Here is a 17,536-nt window from a genome sequence, read left to right as displayed (position 1 = left end):
GGAACTTAATGCAACAAATACTTGGAAATTCAGATAAGGCCACCTTAACTTTGTGCCCACCTGTTGCACAGCCTATGACCCCACAATGATTACATCACAGATCACATCACTGGTGATAACACGAATTGCATTGTATATAACTGATTACATCAATAATTAAATTAGACATAACATCATTTATAAGTTAGCTCATCAAAACCTTGATTACCTTCATAACAATTTAGGCCGTGGACTTGACCATGACAAAGGCTATGGTCACTGCCCAGCACCAAAGGTCATCTCATTTCGTAGAACACAAGAAAACTAGAGGGCAACACCAATTATGGGCAACAGATAACCTACAAGGCTTCTACAAATGTGGAACATGTAAGATGTGCAATTTTGCTACTAATGGACTTAAGGAATGCTCAAAAGCAGACGGCTCAAATCACAAAATTAAGGATTTTCTAAATTGTAATTCTAAATTCACAGTCTATGCCATCAAATGTGCCTGTGCAAAAACTTATATAGGAAGTACCATGAGACCTCTTAATATAAGGATAGCCGAACACATCCGGACAATCAAATTACGTGATGCACGTTATCCTCTGAGCAAGCACTTCCTTGAAAATCATAAACCAGATGACATCACCAGGATAAGATTCTTTGGCATTGAACAAGCATGCCTCTCTGAAAGAGGTGGTAACAGAGAAAAGCAATTACGCAAAAGGGAAGCATATTGGATTTTTTCCATGGACAGCACTAACACAGGCCTGAATGCGGACCATGAACTATGTCACTTTTTATAATCAATTTTTTTCTTTCAGATGTTTGTATATATACAATCATGTATATTTGGTATATCCTCTCTTAGTATATGTTACTCTAAAAACATGTTTTTTTCCAGATGCTTGTATACATATAATCATGCATATTTGGTATATCCTGTTTTAGTATATGTTCGTCCAAATACACAGCTAAAAATATAGCTAACAACTTAGTTAATCAGCAGGTTATTAGATGATTATCTACATTGAATGTTCCTCTTATTTTTTTTTTATTGTAAAACTTCAGTTTTATACAAACGTATATTAAACTTTTGTTACAGTTCCATTTCATCAATAATTTGTTATGCCCTTAATTTCTTTCAGTTTTTGCATTTACTATGTGTCCGTTTTTTTATTCAGTCTCACCGGATCTTCTTTCAGCAACATGTCCAGATAGTCTATGACCACGCAGACTAATTTTACATTTTGGCCCTCTAAAAGGTGTTTCCACCACCCTTCAATGTCATTATTCAATGGGGAAAATTTTCCCAGATGAATTTGTTGCTGATTAAAGGTTTCAGTACACTCTATTATTACGTGTTTGCTTGTTTCCATGACAAGGTTACAGAACCTGCAGGTACTGTCTTGTGCTATTTTATCTTTCTTTCGCCATAATGATTCTTTAGTACTTAATACATTTAGCTTCAGTCTCAGGAATTGCATACAATGATGTTTTGAAGGGCACTGTGTCAAAAATCTTGGTGGATTGTTTAGTTTGTATTCACTGGACTGTATTGTTGCTAATGATTTCAGTTTGTCTCGTATTTCCTTGTTAACAATCCAGCTCCACCGCTCAAACTTTTTTTTGCAATTTGTGGTGTTAACTGCAATTCTGATTCTTTTATGGATGCTGCTGCTAAAATGTCCTTTAGTTTTGTGTGGCATTTGTTTATCAATGTCATTTGATTTCTGCTTTCTAACTTGAAAATCTCATATGCTGGAATTGGAGGCATTAGAACATTTTCCTACTTGTTGTAAGTGATTTCCAAGTAACTTTGAGTGTAATGAGTTCAGTGATAATTCTTGCCTCAGGGACATCAATGGAACGTGTCTAGGTAAATTCAGCACTCTACGCCAAACGAGGCCCTCCAGTAAATGCCAGGTTGATTCAGGAATGTTCCACCCAGCCTCGGCACCGAACGTTATTGTCAGCACTACTTTTTGAGCATAGAAGAGAAGAGCGAAAATATGTTCCATATTCTTTCTCAATTTTTGCTCCTTGCAGTGCTAACTTCTTCATCTAGTTTTTTAGATCGTCGATCCAAGGTCCTTCACAAATCGAGTTGTTGTAGTGAATGCCGAGATATTTTATTGAAGCTACCTTTTCTATCATTTCACCGTTGATTTTCCATTGAAAAGCCTGATCTTTCTTGTTTCCTTTTGGGCCAATTGTCATTATCTTCATTTTAGCCGTGTTTATTTCAAGTTCATTCATGGTGAAATATTCGAACAATTTATTTAGTTGCCGTTGCAGTCCAACTTGGGTCCGATCTAATAGTACTATATCGTCAGCATAAGTTATGCACGATATTGGCATTTTATTCAGTTTTGGAGGAAATGCATTGGCCTCATGTAGTAGGATTGGTAAATCAGCTATGAACAGTTTAAAGAGTTCAGAGGCCAGGGGGCACCCTTCTTTTACTCGTTTTTCTGTTTTGATCGACTCAGACAGTTGTCCGCTATTGTTAAGACGAACACAGATTGTTGTGTTAGTATACAGAGCTATTATTGGTTCGAATAAGTTGCGGGGCATCCCCATGCCGTTAATTTAAGCCATAACTTGCTACGACTTATGCCGTCAAAGGCCTGTTTCATATCTATGAATGCTAGAAACAGCCGTTGACCTGCCTTGATGGTTTCCATTTTTAGAATACTTAGTAGACAGAGATTGGCATCGACTCCAACATCAGAGGTAAATCCCGTTTGTCTAGGGTCAACAATTTTTGATATGTTTGCCATTTTATGAGTTTCTTCCTCAAGGAGGATCCACAGACCTTGCCTATGATGTCTAGGAGGGCGATCTGCCGATAGTTGTTGGGATCGGTTCGATCGCCCTTCTTGTAAATCGGGACCACGACAGCCTTTAACCATGATGCCGGTATTTGTTTAGTTGTCGCTATTCGATTGAATAAGGTCTCGATGAAAATTGACCACTCTGGAACATTTTGTTTTAGCATGACGTTTGTGATAAGATCTGGCCCGGGGCACGTGAGTTTAACTGCATTAAGGCTTCTGCAATCTCGTGGGCGGTTATTTTCATGTCCCAGTCCGTAATTCCAGTTTCTGTCTTTGTTAAAGGTTCCAATTGGGATTTTTTTTATACATTTGTGTAGTGTTTAACCCAGATGTTACCTGCTAGATCGTTGGTAATTATCTCTAAACATTTCACGTTTCCAGCATTTAGGATTGCCCATGTATCTCTGGAATTTTTAGTTATCATAAGTTTCATAATGAGTTCCGCACAATTTTGTTCGATAATTACGTGGTGGGATTTTGCCCAATATCTATATTGTTGGCGAAGTATTTTGACTTTTTGTACTGCGTCGTCAGCCACGCAGATTTTCCTTAATCATCGTACATCTCGTCTCAAGTCTTTTTTTGCATTATGGAGCAACTCACTATAATTGTGTCTATGAACCTTATTTAATTCCGTGGAGTTGTTTTTTACAAGAGTACTTCGCAACGGCGCGTAATCAATTGATTTCTGTTTGTCCCCTAGAGAAAAGTTTCCAGCAGAGTTTACTGTTAGCAAAGGGGTTGTTTCATGGTCGCTCTCATCCCAACTCAGTGACCAGGGCAGACGTTTCAGTTCATGGTCACTCCAGTCCGTTGTAATTATTTCCATTTTGACTAATTTGTCATTCATCTCTATGGAAGTCCACATGTAGTCTAAAATTTTTGGATCACCATTGCCCATTCCTTTCCAGGTGTTTTTTGGAGGCATATCTCCCTTGATATTTCCATCGATCATATAGAGGTTTCTGTTTGCCATCATTTCCTGCCACAGATTCGCTCTTTTACTTAGTTGATTTTTGGAGATTTTTAGATTTGTTTTTGCTATCGATTCCCATTTAAACCAAGAACAGTTTAGGTCTCCACAGCATATGATTCACACGTTGTTGTAATTTAACATGGCACTATCTAAAAGGGCCATCACTGTTTTTAAAATTCATCTGTAGAGATCTTGGCCGGGTTCCAATAGCAGTTTATTATTAGCATGTATTAGCAACGTCCTTTGATCAACTGATGGAATTATATTAGCGTCCCTTGCACAAAAGAATTCGGATTTTGTGAATCGACTGGTGCCCAGCCCTCGTTGATTCATATCATGGTTATTAGACCCAAAAACGGGCGGCCTGAGAGATTTTTTTCAGCGGGATTCAGGAAGACACTGAAACCATCTTTGGACGTTTTTTTTTACGTAACCAAGTTTCTTGCAAACAGATCACCAAGGTTTTTTCTAGTGAAACAGGGAAGTCTTTGAACAGATGTGAAAATCCGCGCGTGTTCCAAGACAGCAGATCACACCTTCCTTCTTTTCTTCTTAGTAATTGCTAGTTTTGCTACCCTTGTCCTCCTTGATCTTCATTTTTTTTGTTTGCTTTTTGGTGGTTGCAACCTCCTCACCGGGGTTCATTTTGTGAGGTGGCTAGCGTTTGCCGCAGTGTAAACATCTTGGACTCAATTGATTGGGGAATCATATTGTCATTTCGGGTACTTCCTTCTTTATAACTTTCAGGGGGTTCTACCGTCAGGTCAAAGCCATATGCGAGCAGTTCATCTGTCGCGTTTCAGACAATGTGCAGGAGCACCTGGCCTGTTGTTTTTTCAGATGCATATTCCACGATTTTGATGTCATCGCTGTGAATTGTCCATAATGACGGTACACATTTAAATAGTCTCAGCACGTTTGAGCAGTTTAGATTCATCTCGTGTTCATCTCTGTGAATATTTTGAAGACGTAACTTTATTGTCTGTTTTATCGTTTCGTTTTTATGATACTGTTTTGTTTTGGAGATGTAGTGTACTGCTTGTTTCCGTTGATTTGCTGTTAGTTTCGGATTTAGTTTTGTGACAGGTTGAACCTGGCTCCTTTCAATCCCTGGTTTTTCATGTTGCATTGTTTGTAGTTTTTTTACATTTTCATTTGTTTTTCGATGATGATGACCAATTAGCGAGTTTGTTGTTTTTTGGAAATGTTCTTGTGTTATGCTTTCGAACTTACCCTTATCTTCATCTTCGACAGTATCGTTGTTGTGAGAATATGTTGACAAGTTGCAAAGATCTATTGAAGATACTGAGATGGAAGGTGTAGCGCTTGTGTCTAACAACTCTTGTCTCATTTGTTTCCTATTTGGTTTACTTATTTCAATATCTTTACTAGATTTATGACTAGAGCAAGGTTGTCCAACGTACGGCCCGCGGGCCACAATGCGGCCCGCCAAGCCATTTTATGTGGCCCGCAGGCCGTATGTTGGACAATGCTTGAGTTAAAAAAAAATAATATATATATATATATATTTTTTTTTTTTAAATGTGCCTGTGCGCAAAACTACTCTGTGCTCTATTCGGGACACATAAAAGAACAAGACGAATGAGAATTCTGAGCGCACACTCACTCTACTAGACTGATATCAGCATCATCAGTCACAATATTTTTGGGGGGAGACTTGGAAACATTGGCACAAAAGGAGCCGCTCTGTGCTGGATCACCATCCTTTCACCAGTAAACCCGATTTAATCACCATGGCGCCCTTACAAATCCCAGCCATGCTGCGATTGACCTGTGGACACATAAATAATCCTATCAATAAACTTTCTCTGCCTTTTTTATGGCGAATGCCAATTTCGCCACATTCATTTGGGTCAATTTTTTTGCTTTTTTTACCACAAAAACCGGTGGCAGAACCCCTGCACCCTCACTTTCTATATACCTTACCCAAAATTACCATCTATATTTTTTTGGTAAAAAAGCGTAAAAGAATGCGGCAAAAAAATGTTTTGTCGAAATTGCCATTCAGCAAAAGTGGGCAATAGCAAATAATCTACACACTCAAGAACAACCTTTCAAAAAATGCTCTCCAGAAATGTATAGAAAGGAAACAAAATCCAAATCCAAATCAATGGGAACCAAAGTTTTCGTTTGTTAGTGGATTGAGTTTGTTCACAAAATGGATCGGAGTACACTTCGAATAGTTGCTGCAGCTCTGGAGAAAATACAAGTGGTATGAAAGGTTATTTATAACGCGCTTAATACCCATGCAGCAGTGATCCCAATCATAAAAGTGAAACAGGCAAGCCCAACAGGTATAACTTATTTTCACTCTTTTGGTAGCGCAGTCTGAGGGCAGCCTATACCCTTCAGGAGAGGTGTGAGCTGATACAGTTGCAACACAAAAAACAATAGTACTATGTTCCCAAAATATCTTAGTTCTTGTCTTTCGGATCTCAGCAGAGCCAGGCTTTTCAGCATCAGACCAGAAGCATGGGTGCCTTTGCGCTGGGCTGGGGTCAAGTCGGAGAGCAGCAGCGATGGGCCCCAATGATGCAGTTCTGTTTGGCAGTGGTGCTGATTTGTGGGTAGAAAACGCTGGGAACAGTAGGCCGTGCCAAGTGGATGGCACTGGAAGACTCAGTGACCTCTGGGCCCTGACAAGGGAATACTTGCCTTTGGCGCTGTGCAGGCTCGGCTGACTCAACACGGCATATGGTTACAGCAAATATGTCAAAGCTTCAGCATTGTCATTGAGCAGAACTCTGAGATTCAGGGGTGGTGGAGCGTCGAGGTCCAGGATGATTATGATGGTGTGAATGGGGCCAGCGCTGAGCAGCTACGCTCAGGAGGGCCATGGGCCCGTGTGGGGCTGACAGGCCAGTGGGCAGACTGCAACAGGCCTGCTCAAGCCATCCTGCTATTTATACAAATCTCGGGCCGAGCAGCACCTGATGGGAGAAAGGAACTGCACTACAATCTGCTCTTCTGCTGGGCTCTGCCTGCTGGAGCTTCCCCCTACACGCGGGACAGGCAGCTCTGCAGACGCTCAGAGCTTCCGGGGATTGGGGGGTTGGGGCTGGGTCAGGGCCTGCCTTCTCACCCTCGCTTAGCGGGGCTTCCCAGAACTGATCCAACCCCTGCCCTCTTGCATGCAACTCATACTTAGCTGGCAGGGGAGAATGTGATCTCAAGGGCAGATCTCCCATGGTGAGGCTTACCCATTGCACATCGGATTTTCTGACCCCTGCTATGTTCCCAAATGCGGGATACACAACTGCATTATTTCTGGTAGTGGGGGACTGCGTTCGCGCTCTCCCCCCCGATTTATTGGTGAAAGAAAAGGCAAAGTGTGCACTAGGCCTGTTAGGTTGCATACTTTTAGATTGTGCTCACATTGCGTTTCTTTAATTAGGTTCACCTTTGGGTGATCGCTGTTCCACATTTTATCTGTTGAATTGAATTATGCTTCTTTCATCACCACAGAAGTAATGTGTATTACAGAGATAAGCTGCCATATGTATTGGGCACACTGCAAATGCACAGGCAGCATCAATCATGCTTTGTACAGGACAATGCTGGCCTAAATTGGGAACAGCCAGCATAGACCTGTTGCTTCAGAGGCATATTTTGGGTACAACCAGCATGACGATGTGTTACATCAGTGACAGTGCTGTCTTACACTGTGGACACATTGATCATTAAAATGTGTTGTGTTGTAAACTGTTCTTTCCTGCTGTTGGTGACATGGAATTTTCATGTTCCCCTTTAGAACTGATTGTACACTTATGGCATTTTGGTCACCTTTTCTGCTGTAAAATGCACCATTTCAACCCCATATTTGAAAAAAAATTCTTGGGGGGGCAACCCCCCCAAACCCTCCCTAGAACCTTGTAGCTCCCTCGCTACGCTTGGTCGCCCCCACTATTTCAGAAAAATATTAACACATAGACACTGAAAGAAATCACAAGCAACTAACCTTTGATCACTGCCCATGACACCAAAAGCTATCCTTGGGAATGCATGGCTATCACTGCCTGTGATGCTATTGTGTCAAAGGTCACACAATATCGCTTTTTAATATACTGCTTTGGGTGAGGTTGTTGACTTTTGGCTCGCCGGCCCACTGGTTGACAAAAAGTTAATGCTTCGGCCCCACATTCAAAAAGGTTGAACAAGCCTGATCTAGAGTTACCAGTTTCTGATTTTCTTTCACCGGTCTACAAAACATAGCAGGTTGTGTCGGCATCGGCAGATTCCGTATACATTTTTTTGCAGTCGTTGATCGTTTCCATTGATTCTTCAGTACTTTGTGGTAAGCTGTTAGTTGCTCATTTGTTGATTTTTTTCGGCCTCCACTCCCACTTGCGTCATCTGCTGACCTGATTGCTTGTCAGTTAATTTTTCTGTTTGGCTTGGATTTGCTTTGTTACAATCAGCTTTGTTTTCATTCTGCAAAATCGTCAATTGATCATTGTGTTCAATTTGAGTGTTTTGTGGGATTAAGCTATTCGGGCTTGGTGCGCCGGGATTCGCTTGCGTCTTTTCTTTTTTGTTTGCTTTCGTGGCTTGAGTTTTGATGTAATTTGAGGCTAGGTTTACTACCAATGGTTTTCTCCCATTGTGTCTCATCCATTTCACTGCTTCAAGTAGTCCTGTTGATAAGCTGTCGTTTTCACAGTGGTATCTTGCCGCTAGGTCACCTAGACGCATTTGCCAACCAGCGGAAACATCAGCTTCTTTTTCTAATTGATTCTGAAGAAAGGACATAAACATATCTAGTTTGTCCGTTTTTTGCATTAGGTTGTTTAGCATCATACTTTGGTCTTTAATTGTTTCATTGAGTGTTCCGTACAGTTTGATTAAAAGGGATCATTGCCAAGGATGAAGCTGCTAATACATTATTATGTATTTGCATTGCTGCAGCTGCTGAAAGGCTTGATTTTGTCGTTGCATCGCTTGGGCCCTTCCCTGCCATTGGTTGAATATTTGGCGAGGCTTCGCTCAGGTTATCTACTGGTGTGGTCAAACCAGTACATTGTCGTTGTCTCAGACTTTCAAGGACTGGTGTTGATGCATGCCACCTTGGAGTGTTTAATTTACAACCGCTATTCTCGATGTGATCTAAAGAAGCTGAACGCTGAGCTGATTTCCCATGTGGTGTGGGACTTTCCTTGTTGGATGAGGTTTTAGAGTTTCCTAGATTCAGTCTTTGTATGTTTGTTTCCCTTGGACATTCTACAAGTTTTCCTCTTATTAGAAGGTTTCTGCAAACAAGTTTGGTAATCCAGCACTCAAAAAGGATCACCATCTAAATATTCATGTGAGTTCTTTGATAATATACTTATGACACCACCGTATCCCAATGTCCAATCTATCATTAGCTGTGCTTTACAAAGCAAACTACTTTTTTTGACATGGCAGAGTGACTTCATAAGTCACAATTTATAAGGCTGAACATGGTGGCCGTAACGTAATTAAGGTAATTTTTTTACGAGTTGTAACCTATTATGCATAACTGCAGCACTATAGTTGCTATTACCACTCTAAAATGCAGTCGAAATGGGATCACGTACATCACGTGACTGGACACATAATGCCAATCACATTTTTTCGTTGATGTGCTCCCAATCACATCACGTTTATCAAGCTAGAGCAACATTTTAGTTTGTTCAGCCTTTAGTTATACAATGCACTATAATTTGAAACCTATAACACATATTTATATACACATGTAACACAAAATTATAGTCGCCAGTGCCATTTCAAAATGGCGTCGAAACGTGACCGCGTACATCACATGACCATATGTATGATGTCCCGACGGCGTATCACATACTCAAATAGCGGCCATCTTAGATGACCAAATTGAGCAGCTCCAAAGACCGACTTGAATCCGTCGTAATCGTAGCACCAGAGAAATCGAGGTAAGAAAACTGAGGTGCCCATTGAACGCTAAGGTGATTACCTTAAGCATAGCAAGTTTATTTTTTGAATTGAAGGATGGATTATCCATATCCATTGCTAAACCTAATCTCCCTCTTTAAAATCAAATAGGGACTGCCCAACACCAAACAAGAAGTAATACTTCAAAAACAAGACTATCTACCTAAATGTAACAGGAAACCAACCACTTAACTACCAACTTCAAGCCACATGAAAGATCATTAATCAGAAAGACTCTCTTTTGAGATAAAAAAAAAATATTTTTTTCTTGAAAATATTCTGTTTAAATTCAGAGTTTTCTCTTTGAGTCTAAGATGGTTGTGTAACAGAATAACATTAGGTTATATCTAAGACATAGAATGTTTACTATTGGAGGCACTTTCGTCTGTCCTAAACTTTCCAAATGATTTTTCTGTTTCAATACTTGGGCAATGAGCATTGCATGGGTTGTTTATACCCTTCAGAAAATATTGTGATTTCTCTTTCCCCCCTTTTTTTTCTTGTTCACAACAGTTTGAGAAAGATCATTGATCATTATATATAGATGTATACCTCCTGAAGAACCATTGAATTTAAAGTGGTGAAACACGTGTAGAGGGCAACAACTTTTTCTTTTTGATAATGTACAAAAATACAGACTTTCTGCAATAACAAGATTAATTAAACATTCATTGTGGAGCGTCTGTCAAAAAGTGTTTTGGAGTTTTTCTTTGGGACCATAGCTAGTGGTCGGTTAGTGTTCAGAAATACCAATGTGCATGGTTAAAAGCCATTCCTACTAGCCTGTCACTGTTTTAAAAATATACAGTGGGCAACGTTGAAAGCTGTAGTCCGTGGCCATGGCTAAAGGCCATAGCTAGTGCCCATTCATAAATTAGAATATACAGTCGGCACAGCCAAAGGCACTGGCTCATGTTGTGTTGAAATCCATGGCTAGCGGCTGGTTATTGTATATAATATACAGTGGGTGCAGTCGAAAGCCATACCTAGTGGCTGGTTAGAGTTGTGTAATAACACAGTGGGTACAAACAAAGGCCATGAATTATTACATTTTATTATTTTTAAATGTACATTGGACATGGCCAAAAGATGTTGAAACTGATCAAGGCCATGGCTAGTGGCCCATTTATATGTTAGAATATACAGTGGACACAGTCCAAGATTGTGGCCACTGGCCAGTATTGTACTAAAGTCCCCAGCTAGTGCCTGTTCAGTGAACATAATATACAGTGGACACTGTTGAAAGCTCCATCCACTTGTAAATCCCAGAATTTATGGTTGGTAGCTTGTTAGCCAGGTCTAAATGCCCTCATGCTAAATAAGATCACAGACCTGCACTGCAACAAACCACGCTACCTCCCACTTGCATAGCGTTTCTTTTAATTAAATTAGTTAAATACATACAGCCTTGAACCCTGTTCTGCCAGAGTTTGAGGCCCATCATTTAACTACTAGACAATAATGGCTTGATGCTTCATGGGGAATACATTTCATACTTCGCCTATAATTTAATATGTTGTGGAAATCCAAACAATAACATCATTGTAGCATAATGGTTAAGTGCTGTCTCTCAAACTCCTGAAGGTCAGTGTTCTCTGATAACAGCGCTCATCAGAACTGTGATTTTTGTTTTATTTCATTTTTTTTTCTGTTTTATAATGTTGCCCAGAGACGGTGTAATCCTCTTTTTGAATATATGTACAGTGTAAGGGGGAATGTGTGATGTGAGGTTGGGCATGCCATCTGAGAGGGTGTGCATGCAATGTGTGTGTGTTTGATGTGAGAGTGTGTTTGTGTACATGGTGTGAGGTTGTTTGTGATGGATAGTTGCATGCCGTTTACAATGTTGCAGTAAATAAATGTGTTTCATGTTTAATACTTGTTCAATTCTGCAACGAGAGTGTAATACATGTCCCATTCTGTTTTATAATGTTGCAGTAAATACATCTTTTTCACGTTTGATCCATATTACAAAATGAAAGTGCCTGCAGCTTCAAGCCGCGCTAATTGCGACCTCTCACTACAAAACATCCTTGCGCTGTGATGTCCCTGCCCCAACTGGTTGCGTCTAACTGGGTGCGGCCAAACAGAAACTGCGGCAAAAAGGTCATGCCACAGTGGCGTGGACCTAACTGGCCATACCGAAATGTCCTGCCCCGTGCTCCAAGCCCCTGTTTTTATGGCCCGTCTCTTGGTGACTGTTGTGATACATTGCACAACCCCAACTAACCACATTTAAGCAGCACAGAAACAGGGAAAAAAGGACCAGCTGAAAAAATAACATATGCCGAGGTACTTTCCGCACCCATATATATGCACAGTACTGCTTAGCTTTAAAGTGAGGAAGGGGCCAGCCCCCTCAGGCCATGTTGCTCTAAGTGGTCTTGTAACTTTGCCTCCTTATTTATTAGGCACCATGCCTTTTTCCTCAGTTCTAAGCTAAGCAGGGTCAGTCTTGGTTACTGCATGGATGGGAGACGTGGGTCACCAGTGATTTTTCACCCTTAATGTCACTGTCACTCTAAACATCTATTATTTTGTATTATGTATAAAACATTGCAGGATTTGAGAACTCTCAATGATTTTAGTTAATGCCCTGTGTGATTAAATTATTTGCCGAGCATCACACACTTTGGGTAAGCAGCGTACTACAAGTCCCTTGTTTTATGGCCGGTCTCTTGGTGACTGTTGTGATACATCGCACAACCCCAACTACCCGCATTTAAGCAGCACAGAAAAGGGTAAAAAATTATCAGCTGCAAGAATAACATATGCCCAGGCATTTTTGCCCCATAGGGAAAATCAAAAGCTGGCACCCATGAATATACACACAGTAAGTGGCCACATATTTTAAAGTGAAATATACAAATGTAGTTCATTTGACCTTCTCCTTAGAAGAAAGTGAACAACACAAAATAGCATTGAATGTTTAAAAAGAAAGTAATGAACACCAGAAAAATAACATTAGAGAGGAAATATTTCAATAAATATGCTGGCAAAGTATAAAAGGTGCTCCTGTTTTAAACCCAGCAATCTGTAGTGATACATTCCATGGTAAACAAAATCCCAATACGAAACAAGTGCTTGTGGTCTTGTGGATAAGCGTCTGCACTGGGAACATGACAACCTGAGTAAAATCCTGGTATCCAAATACTTGAGCAAGCTTACCAACCTTAAAAAAAAAAAGGAAAAAAAAAGTTGCATGAGCCCCCTGAAAAAAGGTTATGCTGTAGACCCACATGTGTCCTTTACTGGTGTCCTGAAAAGCAACCACAATCTGGGGAAAATAACTGCACCAGTGTCCAGGATTGCAAACTCTCTTGCCACATCGTGGCCAAATACTCATGATTTACTTGCACTCTCATCGTTCCACTCCTCACCCCCATGTCTGTCTTTCAACAATAGTCTGCTTTATAAAGCTAGCTTCAAAAGTACACATACCATTGTGTCACTGAAATATATAAATCAGTATATAACTATACTAGGCGAAAGTGTATGATTGTGGCATTAATCCCCCCCCATCTTGACTGAGAGACTACAAATACCAGAATGCAATTCAGCAGTAGGCTAGAAAATTGCCTCGGCGTGCAAAACTTTCAAGGATTGACAGTAGCACGGTTTAAAAAGAAAATAATGCGATGCCATGTGTTATGAGATATTTAAAACTTTGATTCATGGAAGGTTTTCCTATGGGGTTGCGCCATTATAAAACACTTCCAAAAATCAGGCCCATAATGTTTTTAGGGAATATGCAGTGAGATTTAATTATTTGCCATGGAGAAAACACATGGGTTAAGGAGCGTTCTCCATGTGGTACACCCCTTTTTGGCACCATCATTTTTGCGTGGCCCGATATACACAGGCATTTCCGCCGCAGCACCCATTTCGGTGTGCCATTTCAGCGCGAAGTCCATTTTGGTGCCTTTTTTTGGCATGAGGGATGTTTGGACATGGCTGAAATTGCAGCCACGTCTAAATGCCCTCATGCTAAATAGGATCACAGGACTGCACTGCAACAAACCACACCACCTCCCACTTGTGTTGCTTTACTTTTAATTAAATTAGTTTAATAAAAAAGAAAGCATACAGCCTTGAAACCTGGTCGGAAAGAGTTCAAGTCTCAGCATTTAACCACTCTACCACAATGGCTTGGTGCTTCATGGAGCATACATTTCATACTGAGCCTATAATTTAATTTGTTCAATGATAAAAGGCTAGGTATGAAACTTGTGAACATCTAAACAATGACATCATTGTAGCATAATGGTTAAATGCTTCGTCTCAAACCTCTTAATGCTAGAGTTCTCTGACAGCATTGTTCAGTATAAATGTGATTATTATTATTTTTTTTCAGTTTTTCCGTTTTACAAAAATGCGGATGCTGTGTTGTCCTAGATATTTAAAAATAAGAAAACCCATGACATTCAGTACCTTGGACTGTCTGCCATCCACGCAGTAACCGGGGCTGCTTAGTTTCAAAGTGAGGAAGGATCCAGCCCCCTTAGACCATGTTTTTCCAAGAATTCAAGAACCACCTCATCAAGAAGTCTCTCCTAATCAACACTTAGGCCATCTTGTCACCACATGCTCCACTTGATTCGCTAGATGCTGCCCTCCCCTCTCCTCCCTGCCACCTGGTACAGCTGTACCCCTCTTCTGTATCCTACCCCCACTATATATCTGTTCTGTCGTTACCACTAAAAAGTGCTACGTTATGCATCTGCAATGTTGTACACCTCTGTAACGCACTATGTTATGTATCTTTATTGGTGACAGGATGACCTAAGTGTTGATGAGGAGAGACTTCTTGATGAGGTGGTTCTTGAATTCTTTTATGAATAGTAGGAGCGTGGGGGCAAGTCTAATGCTGATGTGAAGGAGGTTCCATAGTCTTGGGGGGTAGGCAGAGAAGGCTTGTTTTCTGGTCCTTTCCTTTTTTAAGTGACAGATTTCAAATCTGCAATTGTCTTGGCTTCTGGTGTTGCAGTGACCACCTGAGATGCTGAGTTTCTCTGCAAGGTAGCTGGGTGACTTGAGGGCGACTACCTTATAGATGATACAACATGACTTGAAGGGGTGATGTGATTGTATCTTCGTAGACCATTGATGAGGCTTGCGGCCACATGGAGGACACTTCTCAGGGGCACAAGGGAGGATGACACAAGGCCTTTGAGGAGTGCATTGTCCCCAGCCAGGTTGGATAGAGCCAGTGCTGGAACAGTGGATATAAAGATGTCCAGAGGTAGTAAGGGCTTGGTTTTCACAGAAGGGAGACCTAATACCAAGCTGTCTGAGTTTTCATAGCTATGTGTGTCTTAAAGGAGAGGTGTTTGTCAATGTGGAACTCAAGGGATTTGGAGGTGAGCTTGGGTGTGAAGCCCTTAAAGTTCATGGTTGATAGCCAGGTTTATGTCTGGGTGTGTAGTTTTGTTGGCGAGAAGTAGGAATTCCGTCTTGGAGGGGTTGAGCCTCAACTATGCACTGGATATCTAAGACTGGAACAGCGAGAGGCAGGTTTTGAGCCTATGGATGTCCTTAATTAAGCCGATCTTGAAGTATAGCTGTGTGTCATTGGTGTATTGGTGGATGTTGTGTGTGGCTAGGAGGGCTCTCAGCAGAGATTGAAGGTCACTGTAGAGAGGATGCAGGACTCCACAGGTGATGGGTAGCATTGGTGATCAAGAGGAGCCCACCTAAACAAACTGCTTGAAGTTGGTGAGGTAGGATTTGAGCCAGTGTAGGACATGGTTGCTGATCCCCATGCACCAATGTAGAGTGTCTGTAAGTGCCTGGTGGTCTACTGTGTCAAAAGTGGTCGAGAGGTAGAGTAGAACCCGGAGGCAAAGGTGGCCACCATCAAGAATGTTGAGGGCGTTGTCGACCACCTGTATGGTTGCTGTCTCTGTGCCACATCTGGGTCTGAATCCGGATTGGTAGGTCTGGAGGATATTGTTGTGACGTGTTGCTGCAGTTGTGCAGCTACCAATTTTTTGATGATCTTTCCTAGGAAGGGAAGATGGGTGAAGGGGCAATAGCTGCCTAGTTTGTCGGTATCCACAGTGGGTTTCTTTTGTAGAGGGAGGATTTGTCCTGTTTATAGGGTTGATGGGAAGGTACCTTGAGTTAGGGAAGTGTTGATGATCTCCAGGTAGGGAAGGAAAGCTTCTGCAGGAAGGGTCTTGAGGGTGGATGCTGGAAGGATGTCATCTGTATACAATGTGACTTTGAGGGTGGCCAGATTTTTTTTTTACCAGATCCTCTTTCAAGAGTGTCTTGAATGTGGTCCAGGGTGTGGAGATTTTTGCAAGGGGGGACATGAGGTGTGTCTGTCGATGCAGAGCTGATGTCTATGTGCTGGTGAATCTTGCTGGTGAATCTTGCTGATTTTGTTCTTTCTCTCTGATCAAACAAAAAATTGAAACTTTTGCACAAAAATATTCCGCAACAGGATCACTGCTAACTGGGTATGCTATTGCTTAGTTCCAGATGGTGTCCTAATGTTCTCTATTTGTACACACTGACATCATACATATGAGTAATAGTGCAAATGATGTTGTCAAAAATCATTTACTTTGATTTTGTCACTTAACTAGGTATGAAATCTCACCATATACATCAAGGCTGTTTTTCATCATTATGGCATTTCACAAACTGTTAGACACTATTTTCTTGGATCAAGCTCAAAACATATGACAAAAAAATAAACAGTATCTCAATAAATCATGCACCATACAAAACAATAATAATCAGAAAAACATGCATCAATAGTAGAAAAGGGAGCTATACATTTAGAAAAAACAAACAGAAAAAAATAAATGTAAACAGAAGAAACTTTTCCTTTCGGTAAAGACGCTAGGCGTCATAGAAATTAAATTCTTCTTCTATGTTAAAGAAGTATTCTAAGATTACTTAGTTTCCACCCTAATTTCAGTTGTGGAAATCCTCAAATCTATATTTCAAGGGTGCCAAGGAGGGAAAGTGTCCAATTAGTATTCCTTGTAGGGTTTGAAAGAAAGTGACTAGTGTCAGTTTGGTTGATGTATTCGCACTTGCCAATCACTTCTTGCAATCCTACTCGGGTCTACGTATAAGGTCTAGCCTAGCAGATGCAGGCACAGATGCCACTTCTGGGGGCCAGAGAAGATCAGCCAGGTGTGGTCAAATACGTTTCGGCGTGAAGACTTAGGCAGAAAACACCTTCCTCAGGACCAAAGGTCAGATGTTCCCCTAGGGAAAAAGATAAAAATAATAAGGGGGGATTTTAAAGTTAAAAAGCCACCCATCAATGGCTGGACAATGTCTAAAAACATTCCAATTCCTATCCCAGGGTTGTAGCAAATAAATAATTAAAAAGTGACCAAATCCAAACAGATTTTCAATACAGCTGCTGGAGCAGAAAGGGGGAGCAAGAATACACACCCCAGTGTAAAGTAATTCAACATGCACTGAAGAATCATGCTCAGAAAGAAAAAAAGGTATGTCGCTCCTTACCCAAAATAAAGAAATTAAATTAAATGAAAAAGTGAATAATTTAAGAGGACAGCCACATTATGGTTTTAGTAGGAAGAAAGAAAAAAAGGGAAAAAACTGTCCCTGTGGGCACTAATTGGCCTAGATAAGGTGAGGCATTGAAAACAAGGGGCCCTCGATGGTGGAAGAAAGGGAGGTCTTAAAGTGTGCCCGAAAGACAAGCGCATACTTTACCTTAAATAGGGTTTTAAGTAAGTCACTGAAATACAAATCCAGCAAGCCCAGATACAAATGCAAAAGTCTCGACTCACTGGACGGCACC

At 40.9% G+C, this 17,536-nt stretch overlaps 1 protein-coding gene and 1 non-coding gene across 5 annotated transcripts in view; both read left to right on the top strand.

Annotated features, from left to right (window-relative positions):
• Positions 1-17,536, top strand: part of DIAPH2 (diaphanous related formin 2) — a 5,141,990-nt gene that overhangs the window by 363,382 nt on the left and 4,761,072 nt on the right. The window lies entirely within an intron of this gene.
• Positions 6,960-7,121, top strand: LOC138481818 (U1 spliceosomal RNA). The gene has a single exon (XR_011274428.1). It is a non-coding gene; the product is annotated as a U1 spliceosomal RNA (small nuclear RNA).

The sequence above is a fragment of the Ambystoma mexicanum genome, chromosome 5p, assembly GCF_040938575.1.
Source record: "Ambystoma mexicanum isolate Mex_15411 chromosome 5p, UKY_AmexF1_1, whole genome shotgun sequence".
Taxonomy (NCBI): Eukaryota; Metazoa; Chordata; class Amphibia; order Caudata; family Ambystomatidae; genus Ambystoma; species Ambystoma mexicanum.
Note: the sequence above shows the minus strand (reverse complement) of the source record. Positions and strands in the feature narration are given on the sequence as shown.